Source organism: Anomaloglossus baeobatrachus, chromosome 6 (genome assembly GCF_048569485.1).
Source record: "Anomaloglossus baeobatrachus isolate aAnoBae1 chromosome 6, aAnoBae1.hap1, whole genome shotgun sequence".
NCBI classification, from domain to species: domain Eukaryota; kingdom Metazoa; phylum Chordata; class Amphibia; order Anura; family Aromobatidae; genus Anomaloglossus; species Anomaloglossus baeobatrachus.
Window position 1 is genome coordinate 439,658,456 of NC_134358.1, and position 12,271 is coordinate 439,670,726.

A 12,271-nucleotide genomic window follows, 5' to 3' on the forward strand; every position below is an offset into this window, starting at 1 on the left:
GCTGCGCACATTATTATTTTAAGTGTCTTCCTAGTGCTTGATAAAAAAGAATAAATACAGTTTACTGAGCAAATTACTTGGAAAAGCGATATAACAAAATGGTAAAGTGCTTGAATTTTTATCATAGAATATACAGTATATCAATAAGTCAATTATTGGTGTAACAAGGAAAAGCTCCATCTTGTGTGGAATTTTTTAGGAGAAGTTGAAGCAAATTCCCCCTATAAATGTCTGATAACTAAATATCTATGATAGGTAAATACAGTAGATGGATAAATGAATACAAAAACAATTACCTTGATAGACAACCTGATAAACAAAGGGCTACAAAAAGGTTACATGCTACAAAAACTCCAAAAATGTGCAGAGAAAAACCCAATTTACTGTTGACATGTAATTGTGGCACCCCTGAGTAAATCAGGGTGCCACAGGGTACTGCATCTTTATCCAGGGTGCAGGGCCTACCCCCCCATGGTTCCAGGGATCTTAAGAAACCGGTGTCACTACCAACAGCACCACAAATCCCAATCAACACCTCACATCATGACCTGTCAGACACACCAGTGGGTTGGTCTAGCTGGAATAGGGCCACCCACCTAAGGGTCAGGTGGACTGGTGGGAGGGAGGGGAGTCAGTTCAGTTGCGTAGTAGAGTTGAAGGAGAGAGGGGCTGGGGAGAGTAAGCTCCCGGGGAGCTAGACCGTGCTTGGGTCACAGATGGTGGTCTGGGACCCGAGGAATCGGGGACCGGTGGCAGTGACATTGGAAAGGGTGCTACGGACATAGTCTAGGAGGACTATCGGCACCGGATAACCTAAAAGAAACTGACCGATACCGAGCATGACAGGGTACAGGACCATAGGTCAGGAGCCGATTCAACGTCCTGGCAATTAACCTGCAGAGAAAGGAGACCTTCAGGGGCCTTTCCATAGAGCTCAGAGATTGGGGGCATCAGCACAACGCGGGGGACAGGGTTTTCCAGCCAAAAGCAGCCCACTGAAGTACCAAGTGCCAGCTCCCAAGAGCATAGCTACACTTTACAAGGGTAGCGAGGCACTAACCGCTTCAAGCCAAGGGGCCACAGACAGACACTAAAATTGTGCACAGAGGTGGGCTCTGGGACCATCCAGTGACACCGGTGGGAGCGGACACCTGGACGGGGCTCCCCTGTAGCAACAGTGACATACAGAGAACTTGGTTTATCTGCATTGTATGTGTCTACTTTATAATCCTCATCCTGCACCACGACTACCCACAGTGAGTACCTCGCTCCCCCTGCACCCTGCGCTCCCAACTAATTGCCGAAACCCCTGAGCCCGGGGCCATCCCTACCTGTGGAGGGACTGACATCAGGCTGCTTCACTCCATCTTCACCCCGGTGCTCCCTGCAGCAGCAGCGGTGCTCCTATTGCCACAGCCCACAGGTGGCGTCACGAACTTATCCCTGTAAATGCCCCCCTTTCACGGATCCAAGTGTCCGCCGAGCCGGGTCCGGGCCCCTCGAGCCACCACGATCCTGGATCCAAGCAACCTGACCAACACCGGGGCGGTACATATTCTCAACATTATTGTTATATTTCACGCAAAAGAATTTCACTAAATCACTCAATTGCTCATATTGTGACTAAAGTGTTTGCACCCGAATCTTAGAAGAGATTCTTACTCCAAATCTCACCTCTAAAACACCTACATTGGCCAAGAGTTGTAAATCGCCTTAACTGCACCTATGGCAGGCAGTTTTGAGCAGGATGAAATCATTTTGTCATCCTCATTGTAAAAATGGCAGCACATACTACTGAAGGCCGTGACCATGGCTCAGAAACACTGTAATAACAGAAAAACAGCAATATGTTAAAACAAAAAAAAAACTAGAAAATGTGTCAACAGATCAAAAGTGGCCATGTTTTGCTCTTATTGTCTTCCTTCTTACTTTAGTATGCTGTAGGGGTTTTTTGGCTTGTTGTTGTTGTTTTTATACCGCCATATGGTTCCAGAGATATGGGCCATTATACTTGCTGCAAATTTTTATGGTCTTTACTAAGGGGTGTGGCTCCCAGGAGAATTTTGCAGGGAAGCATAAAAAGCACCCCCACACACACAAGAATCCTAGAAGTACTAGATAAAGAGGCCCATATATCTGAAACTGCATAGCAGATTAACCACCTCATTACCTATGACGTACCAGTACAGTACATCATAGCTCGCGTGTGTCCCTTTAATGCAGACCCGCATGATTCCCCACACATATCGGCTGATCTGATCTGCTGACATGTGCAGCTAACAGGCACGGGTGTATCTCGGATTTTCTGGGGCTTGTTAACTAGTTAAATTCCACTATCAATCTCTGATAGCAGAATTTAACATGCACTGTCAGGGGTGCATCATTTCCTGCCCCCTATCAGCGGCCCGGTAAGGTGATCAACAGGTGCCAATGGGTAATTATGACAGCTGGGAGTCATCTGATCATTCTGTCACTGTAATGATGTAGTTCCTGTGAAAGCCGGCTAAGTTCCGGCATTCCAAGGACATCAGCATTCCCGCTCTGCGTAGTAGAAGCGATCGGACTGTATCAGCTTCAAGTTCCCTAAGGAAACTAGTAAAATCAATAAAAAGTGTAAAAAAAAAAGCTTTAAAAAATATGAAAACCTAAAAAAATACAGAAGTTCAAATCACTCCACTTTTGCCCCATTGTAAATAAAACAATAATAATATATATTTTTTTTATTATTATTATTATTATTATTACATATTTGGTATCGCTGTGTTCAGAAATGCCAGATCTATCAAAATATAAAATAAATTAATCTGATCAATAAAGGGCGTAACAAGAAAAAAAATCAAAACGCCAGTTACTTTTTTTGGTCACTGCAACAGTGTATTAAAATGCGATAACAAATGATCAAAATATTGCATTTGCCCAAAAATGGTATAATTAAAAACATCAGCTCAAGATGCAAATAATAAGCCATTACTGAGCCCCAGAACCCAAAAAGTGAGAACGCTACTGGTCTTGGAAAATGTCAACAAAAGCGCTAATCTTTTTTTCGATAAATTTTTGATTTATTTTTTCACCACTTAAATTAAAAAAAGTTGTATGTGTTTGGTATCTATGAACTCATACTGATCTGGGGAATCATACTGCCAAATCAGATTTACCATTTACTGAACATAGTAAATAAAACAAAAAAACAATTGTAGATTTTCACTTTTTTTGCAATTTAACCTCACTTGGAATGCTTTTCCCATTTTCCACTTCAATATGGGGCAGAACAAATGGTGTTATTGAAATGTTCAACTCGTCCTGAAAAAAACAAGCCCTCATATGGCTGTACTGTCGGAAAAATAAAGTTATGGCTCTTGGAAGAAAGGGAGGAAAAGACGAAAAACAGAAAATTGACGGGTGGTAAAGGAGTTAAAGAAATAACTTTATACCTAGGCAAGCAGTAGGCATAAAAAAATAAATGTGTACACCATACGCTTTTGACAGGACCTCTTTAACTATGATTTTTAGTTAAAATAAAAAAACGGCCACTTTTGACTTGGAGACTGATCTTCTTTAATAATTCGCTAAAATAAAAGATGGCTACTTTTGAATTGTCTGCTGACCATGTGTCTTCTTGTCAATGTGATTAATCAATAACGATGTGGCAATTTGTCATTAATTGCTGAGAATATAATAGAGTGACATCCGATATAGCTGCACTCCCTGTTCTCATTTTTCTTTTCTTTTTTTTTTTTTTAAATGTCCACTGTAAACAAAACTAAGAAAACATTACAAAATCACTGTAAAAAATTATCAAAATTTAGCTTAATTATCTTAACCATTACCAACTGGCAGCAATCACTTGTCACTGTGGAACTAAAAGGAAACCTTTCATCCCATTTTTACATATGTGGCAGTCATAAGAAATCTACAGTAGAAACTATAAGTAAATTGGGGGACTTATGAATGCCTTTTTACTACTTCTTTCATGAGCGGTGACCCCCAGTGCACTTCTAGCCTAATTTGCATATTATTTTTGTTATTTTGATTTCTCATGACTGGGACATGGGATCTCTGAAAAAAAGAATACTTTTTATAGGAAGACAACTAAACAACTGCTTCCAAATGGAAATACATGCTGACAAGTGTCCTTATAATGCACTAATAGCTTCTGAAACCGTTGAATTCATAGTGTAACTCCTGTACATTAGAGGCCGTGAATACTTTTATATCCTATACAATTGTTGAATTCAGAGACCCCCCTGTGTGACAGACATGGAGTACACTAGGTCGGTGTAAAGCATCACTGGCCATTGGTATCAATTTTGAAACCTTAATCATATCAGTCGCACTTGTCATACAGTATTAGACATTGAACAGCACATGATCGTTGTCACTTCATATTATCTCCAGGAATGTATAACTGGCACAAGATTAGTGGCAATGATTAGCAGAATAATTCAAAATGCATTAATAGTACATTGCAATATAGCGAACGTCAATCACAAATTCATCTATTGGGGTTTCCTTCAAAGTCATTAATACTCTACTCAGTGCTCAACACTACCCATGTCACTTGCTCAAAGTACTGAGAAAATACCTTTGTATAGAATCCTACCTACTACGTATGAATTATATAAACTTTGAAAACCCATGATGTTCATTCACTTCCATCGGCATGTGATGCCTATCTTCCAAGCTTTATTTTTTTGTTGCATCTGATATTCTATAAGTGATCTATCCTACTCATTTCAGTTTGCCTGTTGGCCTACACACATGGGTATATGAAGATCAGGGTATTCCCAGTTCAATACTCAGTTGTTTCACCAAACATTATGATACATAGCAAGCAATCAGTAATATAGCTTGGAAGAAATTGGTCAATTACACAATTAGTGGATGATAAGTAAATAAATTAAATAGCAAATATTTGGCACTCTGCATTAGAAGGTCAGCAAAATCAGCCTTACATGCATATTATAGGAGTACTCCAGGGAGTATAAAAAAATTATTCTAATGGCCATGCCTTCATAATATATAAAGATGAGAGCCATATTGCTTTTCCCCACCCTCACAGTACCTGTAATTCAGTGTAACAGGTTCATTGCTCCTTAGTGCTACCCCTCCCTTCTGTGATGTTACATTGCATATTAGGGGGCGTGGCCTGCTCTTGGTGTCTAAAAACAGCCTACCCCCTGATAATATCAGTTTCTCTGCAGTCTGAGAAAAGGGGGTTTGCCACACCCCCACTACGCCCCTTGTTCTCAGACTACAGGGAAACAGATATCAGGTGGCTGTTTGTTACTAGACACCAGGAGCAGGACACACCCCTTGTTCTCAGATAGAACAGAAACAGATATTATCAGGGGACTGACAGCTACTAAACACTAGGAGCAGGCCATGCTCCTTGATGTGAAATGTAACATCCTAGAAGGGAGAGGGAGCACCAAGGAGCAACTCCAGTGTCACACTGAATTAAAGGTACTGTGAGGGTTGGGAACAGCACTATGGATTTCATCTTTTATAGTTTATGACCATTAGAATAACTTTTTATCTCCCCCGAGTACTCTTTTAAATGATGATGATGACTTCAATAAATAAATACCGTATTTTTCGCTTTATAAGACGCACTTTTGTTCCCCCAAATTTTGGGGGAAAGTAGGGGGTGCGTCTTATAATCCGAATATACGGGGGGGTGTATATATATATATATATATACACACACTACAGAGTCCAGGGGAGGTGCGGGCAGCTCTGGAGCTCTGCTGGGGGACTTATGAAAGCTGGGAGCAGCAGACTTTGATCTCCTGCACCCGCTCATATAATATGCACAGCTGCTGTCCACCACCATGGTGCTGAAAGTGCACCGCGGCGATAGGCTGGGGCAGCAGTGTATATTATATCTGCCTGCCCCTTCTTTGATTGCACATGCCCCCTCCCCCGTGTTAGCTATGTCCCCTATGCTGCTGCAAACAGTAAAATAATAAACTTTTTACTCACCTCCTCCAGCGTGTCTGCCCGGCCTCCCTCCTGCTGCTGTGATAAGGCACAAGAGATTTCACTCTGCCGTGCCGATCACATGACCGGCCGAGAACCAGGAAATGCAGGAGGCTGGAGATCAACCCCGAGGAGGGGGACACAGACAGGACAATGCTGGAGAAGGTAAGGAAAGTTTATTTTCCTAAAAGCAGCAGCATGGGGCGATATATAACACAGGGAGCTGTGTGCCAGCAATAGTGGGCCATGTGCCAGCAATAGTGGGCCATGTGCCGCTACATGGGGCCGTGTGCCGCCACATGGGGCCGTGTGCCGCCACATGGGGCCATGTGCCAGCAATAGTGGGCCGTGTGCCGCCACATGGGGCCATGTGCCAGCAATAGTGGGCCGTGTGCAGCCACATGGGGCCGTGTGCCGCCACATGGGGCCGTGTGCCGCCACATGGGGCCGTGTGCCGCCACATGGGGCCGTGTGCCGCCACATGGGGCCGTGTGCCGCCACATGGGGCCATGTGCCAGCAATAGTGGGCTGTGTGCAGCCACATGGGGCCATGTGCCGCCACATGGGGCCATGTGCCAGCAATAGTGGGCTGTGTGCAGCCACATGGGGCCGTGTGCCACCACATGGGGCCATGTGCCGCCACATGGGGCCATGTGCCAGCAATAGTGGGCTGTGTGCAGCCACATGGGGCCGTGTGCAGCCACATGGGGCCGTGTGCCGCCACATGGGGCCGTGTGCCGCCACATGGGGCCGGGTGCCGCCACATGGGGCCATGTGCCAGCAATAGTGGGCTGTGTGCAGCCACATGGGGCCGTGTGCAGCCACATGGGGCCGTGTGCCGCCACATGGGGCCGTGTGCCGCCACATGGGGCCGGGTGCCGCCACATGGGGCCATGTGCCAGCAATAGTGGGCTGTGTGCAGCCACATGGGGCCGTGTGCCGCCACATGGGGCCATGTGCCAGCAATAGTGGGCTGTGTGCAGCCACATGGGGCCGTGTGCAGCCACATGGGGCCGTGTGCAGCCACATGGGGCCGTGTGCAGCCACATGGGGCCATGTGCCAGCAATAGTGGGCCGTGTGCAGCCACATGAGGCCATGTGCCAGCAATAGTGGGCCATGTGCCGCCACATGGGGCCGTGTGCCGCCACATGGGGCCGTGTGCCGCCACATGGGGCCATGTGCCAGCAATAGTGGGCCGTGTGCAGCCACATGGGGCCGTGTGCAGCCACATGGGGCCGTGTGCAGCCACATGGGGCCGTGTGCCGCCACAGTGGGCCGTGTGCCGCCACAGTGGGCCGTGTGCCACCACAGTGGGCCGTGTGCTGCCACAGTGGGCCGTGTGCCGCCACAGTGGGCCGTGTGCCAGCCACAGTGGGCTGTGTGCCAGCCATAGAGGATGTGTGCCAGGCATAGGGGACATGTGGCATCACTGGGCCATATCCAGATTCAGAGGGCTAATTTTAGGATGGGGGGGGCTATGAGGGACATATACCCTATATGATTTGTCAGACGGACACTGGCATTATAAGACGGACCCCATTTATTAAAAAATTCTCTATTCCTTCACCAAATTTGGGGGTGCGTCTTATAATCAGGTGCGTCTTATAAAGCGAAAAATACGGTAATTTTATGATCAGTCTTTTAGATGTGCGTCCTTGTGAGTTTATAAAATTCCTTAGTTGTTTGTCAAGGGAACCAGCTCTCTAATGTGATACCGGATTATAACATTTTGGAATTTAAAGTGGAGTCTGGTTGCTCTAAAATGTCACATTAATTCCATCATAAAGGTTCTTGGGAGCTCCTCTCTTGACTTTGTGAATATTGTATATGTGATGTGGAATGTGCAGTTTTAATTTTCAGCCCCTTATAAACAAATAAACACATACAAATCAAACTCCCTCCCAATGTAACTTCTCTGCAAGTCAGAGGTTGTAGGCAACAAGAAAAATTGTGTCTTCTGCTAGCTGTTCCGCTTACCTGCTCAAATACCTATACAATATTGTGCACTGAACTGAATATGATGCGTTGGATGTTGGCCTATTTATTTTGTAAGCAATTATTTACAAAAAGTAATGAACATTATTGAATCAATATTTTTCTCCCTTTTTTTTCTTTCAGAGTTCTAACAATCCATGAAAACCGAACAGCTCCGAAATATATTGAACTTCAAAGGTATGTACAATTATGACAAAGTTTATTTTGGTAAATTTATAGCGCGCCTGTTTCATTAACAGTGTATCGCATATATTGTATTCATAAAAAGTTAGAAGCACTCAGAGTTCATAAACTTCTTCACACTTTATATATCTGTGATACATTATTTGTTTGTTTCTTTTTAGCATTTGTAACCCTGTAGTAAAGATTTCCAGTATGCATAATAGCACCGAGGTCAGTCTATAAGAAATATCATGTTACATTCAAAAACATGTAGCAATAGAACAAGGAAATATGTCATTCCTATAGATCGTTTCAAAGAAATATGAAAAGAAAAATAATTTCTGATCACATTGTCTAATTTGCAAATTAAAAGTTTCCATATATAAAGTGTAAAGGCCTCGTCACACGCTACGATATATCTAACGATATGTGGTCAGGGTCACGGAATTCGTGACACATATCCGGCATCGTTAGAGATCTCGTAGTGTGTGACAGCTCCGAACGACTGTTAACGAGCAAAAATACTCACCTTATCGTTGCTCGTTGACACGTCGTTCATTTTCATAATGTTGTTCCTCCTTCTGTGCGCCGGTTTTTCGTCGTTCCCGAGGCAGCACACATCGCTTCATGTGACATCCCGGGAATGATGAATACAGCTTACCTGCGTTCGGCCGGCAATGAGGAATGAAGGAGGTGGGCGGGATGTTCCGGCCGCTCATCTCCGCCCCTCCGCTGCTATTGGGCAGCCACTGTGTGACGTTGCTGTGACGCCGATCGTCCCACCCCCTTCAGGAAGAGGATGTTCGCCGCCCACAGCGATGTTGCTAGGGAAGTAATTACGTGTGACGGGGATTAACAACATTGTGTGCCATGGGCAATGAATTGCCCGTGGCGCACAACCAACAGGGGCGGGGGCGATCGCTCATTCGATCGCATGACATATCGGAGCGTGTGGCGGGGCCTTAAGAATTGGGCAAACACAATAAAATGCTTTTAACAGAAAATAAAAATGTCATATTCAGTAGCAAATATCCCCTCAATGTCAAGTATTACATCTCCTTTTCCTACGTTATTAGTGATTAGAGATGAGCGGATCCATTGAAGTTCGGTTCGGCAAGGTCAGCTGGACTTTAGATAAAGTTTGGTTTGGGATCCGAACTTGACCTGAACCCCATTGGAAGCCACTGATTGAGCAGTTTGCGTCTCCACCCATATACAGCCGGCCATAAACAGAGCATTTCCGAGGAGGGCTGTTTTTTTCACTTTTTTGTACAGAACATCCAATAACTCTGATTTTAAACCCAGTGCAAGCCATTCAAACACTGCAAGTGGCTCGCACTGGGCCAAGCACCGATCCGAGCACAGTGATGATAGCTTGAGTGGTTTGCATATGAACAGCACCCAAACTCGAACACATGTTTTTGTAAAGTCTGTGTTTAGTACAAACACCAAACTTTACTCTTCAGATCCGCTCATCTCTATTAGTGATCAATTACACATTCATGACTTACTGCTCCTAAGCAATGAGTGGAATTGGACTTTTTGGATTTTTTTGGCTACTCTTTGAATTAGAACTCGCATATTCAGAGCTCCTGATGAATTTTATAACCACATTATTGACCAAATCCTGGCACTGTGCAAACGTTTGGACCATCTATGACCTTCTCCAGAAACAACATCTATTTTGGCCTTGTTGAAGGACAACCATATCAGTGGATTTCAACACTAGAAAGTTGCATACAATATATCTGATAGGGTACGTACCCACAATCAGGACGTAGCGGGTATTGAACCGCAGGGTCCCAAGTCTCCTCCACAGGAGACCACAGCTGCTTGTACCCACGATTCGGGTTACGAGGCACTATGGTCTCTCTCTTCTGTTCTCCCTAAGGAGAACGCTTGCAACTCTGCAGCAACAAATTGAAATGCTGTGGCTCGGAAAGCCACACCGCTGGTCAGTTTTTGCTGCGGGCTGTACACGCACAGTGGGCATGGGATTTATATAAATCCCATCCACTGTGCTTGTAGTGTACAACGCAGCGTTTTGGATGCAGCGTGTTTTTGCTGCGTCCGCAACGCTACAAACACTGATCGTGGGCACGCACCCTTAGAGTATATTTACATATTGCATTTTTTATTTGTTAAAATGCAGTGTTTCACTGTACCAACAAAGTGAGATTTCTGAAATCTTAAGCACATGATACTTAATTTTTCCTTGCAGATTTGAAGCAGTTTCAAACATTCACGAACTTGGAGGTTTGCAATGTTTTTCACCAATTCAAAAGATTAGGGGGAAAAACCCTGTATATTAGGTCTCTGTCACACGTTCGTGCCTCCGGTACGTGTTTGGCAGTTTTTTCACGTACCGGAGGCACGTACACATGTGGACATATGATTTTATATTGGTTTGGACACACGTAAGTATTTTGGAAAGGAACGTGTGTCCGTTCCGTACTTATGTATTTCCGTGTGTTCCTCACGCCGACATGTCCACATGTTCTCCGGCAGCACGGGTGTCACACGGCCCGCACCTGTACCACACAGATGTAGTGTGGATGCGGTCCCGTGAGACACGCGCCGAAGAAACACGTGTCATTATTTTAAAATAAAAAAAAACACATACTCACTTCCACCAGCCCTGCAGAATCTTCCACTCCAAACAGTTGCTGCTGCCGCTGCTCATTATGAGCGTGTTATGGAGGTGGGCATGCTGTCACGGCCGCTGATCTCCGCCCCTCCGCTCGGCCGGAAGCAGCATCAGCGGGGAGTGGGCGGGGCTGGAGCCGAAGATCAGAACCCTGGACAGCAGCGAGGACCACGTGAGTATGCAAATTACCGGTTCGCCGTGTGTTATCGCGGATAGCACACGGAGAACACACGTGGACCACACGTACCGGAGACATGTACTTACCACACGCAACACGCAGGGAAAATATGTGTCTCGCGGCATGTGCGTGATTTCCACGTGAGTGTGGCAGAGGCCTTAAGCAATGTTTTTCCTGCCCACCCTCCAGTATTTACAGCAGATTTTTCCACTGGAAATACTAAATATGTGCACATACCCTTTGACCTGATGAGGACAGAGTACTTCGTTTGAGATGTATATATATATATATATATATATATATTTATATTTACTTACATACACACACACACACACACAAACAAACACAATACATATCATACTGACTTAACTAAGTGTACTTAGTTTGAGAGATTTTATATATATATATATATATATTAAAAATATCTCAAAATAAGTACATTTAGTTAAGTTAGTATAATATGTGTTGTGTGTGCATGTAAAAATATAACTTGTCATAGAAAATGTGTTCAAATATATATATACTGTATATATATATATATATATATATATATATATATATACACATATACTATATATATATATATATATATACAATATATATATATATATTGTAGATTCACATTGAAGGCATCAAAACTATGGATTAACACATGTGGAATGAAATACTTAACAAAAAGTGTGAAACAACTGAAAATATGGCTTATATTCTAGGTTCTTCAAAGTAGCCACCTTTTGCTTTGATTACTGCTTTGCACACTGTTGGCATTCTCTTGAATAGCGTCAAGAGGTAGTCACCGGAAATGGTTTTCACTTCACAGGTGTGCCCTGTCAGTTTAATAAGTGGGATTTCTTGTCTTATAAATAAGGTTGGGACCATCAGTTGTGTTGTGCAGAAGTCTGGTGAATACACAGCTGATAGTCCTACTGAATAGACTGTTAGAATTTGTATTATGTCAAGAAAAAAGCAGCTAAGTAAAGAAAAACAAGTGGCCATCAATATTTTAATTAATGAAGGTCAGTCAGTCCGAAAAATTGGGAAAACTTTGAAAGTGTCCCCAAGTTCAGTGGCAAAAAACATCAAACGCTACAAGAAAACTGGCTCACATGAGGATCGCCCCAGGCAAGGAAGACCTAGAGTCACCTCTGCTGCGGAGGATAAGTTTATCCGAGTCACCAGCCTCAGAAATTGCAGGTTAACAGCAGCTCAGATTAGAGACCAGTTCAATGCCACACAAGAGTTCTAGCAGCAGACACATCTCTAGAACAACTGATAAGAGACTTTGGGCAGTAGACCTTCATGGTAAAAT

General features: G+C 44.0%; 1 long non-coding RNA gene across 3 annotated transcripts in view; it reads left to right on the plus strand.

Moving 5' to 3' along the window:
- The window catches only part of LOC142243377 (uncharacterized), a 296,303-nt gene that overhangs the window by 38,333 nt on the left and 245,699 nt on the right, over window positions 1-12,271 (plus strand). For all 3 annotated transcript variants that reach the window (XR_012724360.1, XR_012724361.1, XR_012724359.1), the window contains exon 2: window positions 8,099-8,152. This is a non-coding gene — a long non-coding RNA (uncharacterized LOC142243377). The remainder of the gene's footprint in view (window positions 1-8,098; window positions 8,153-12,271) is intronic.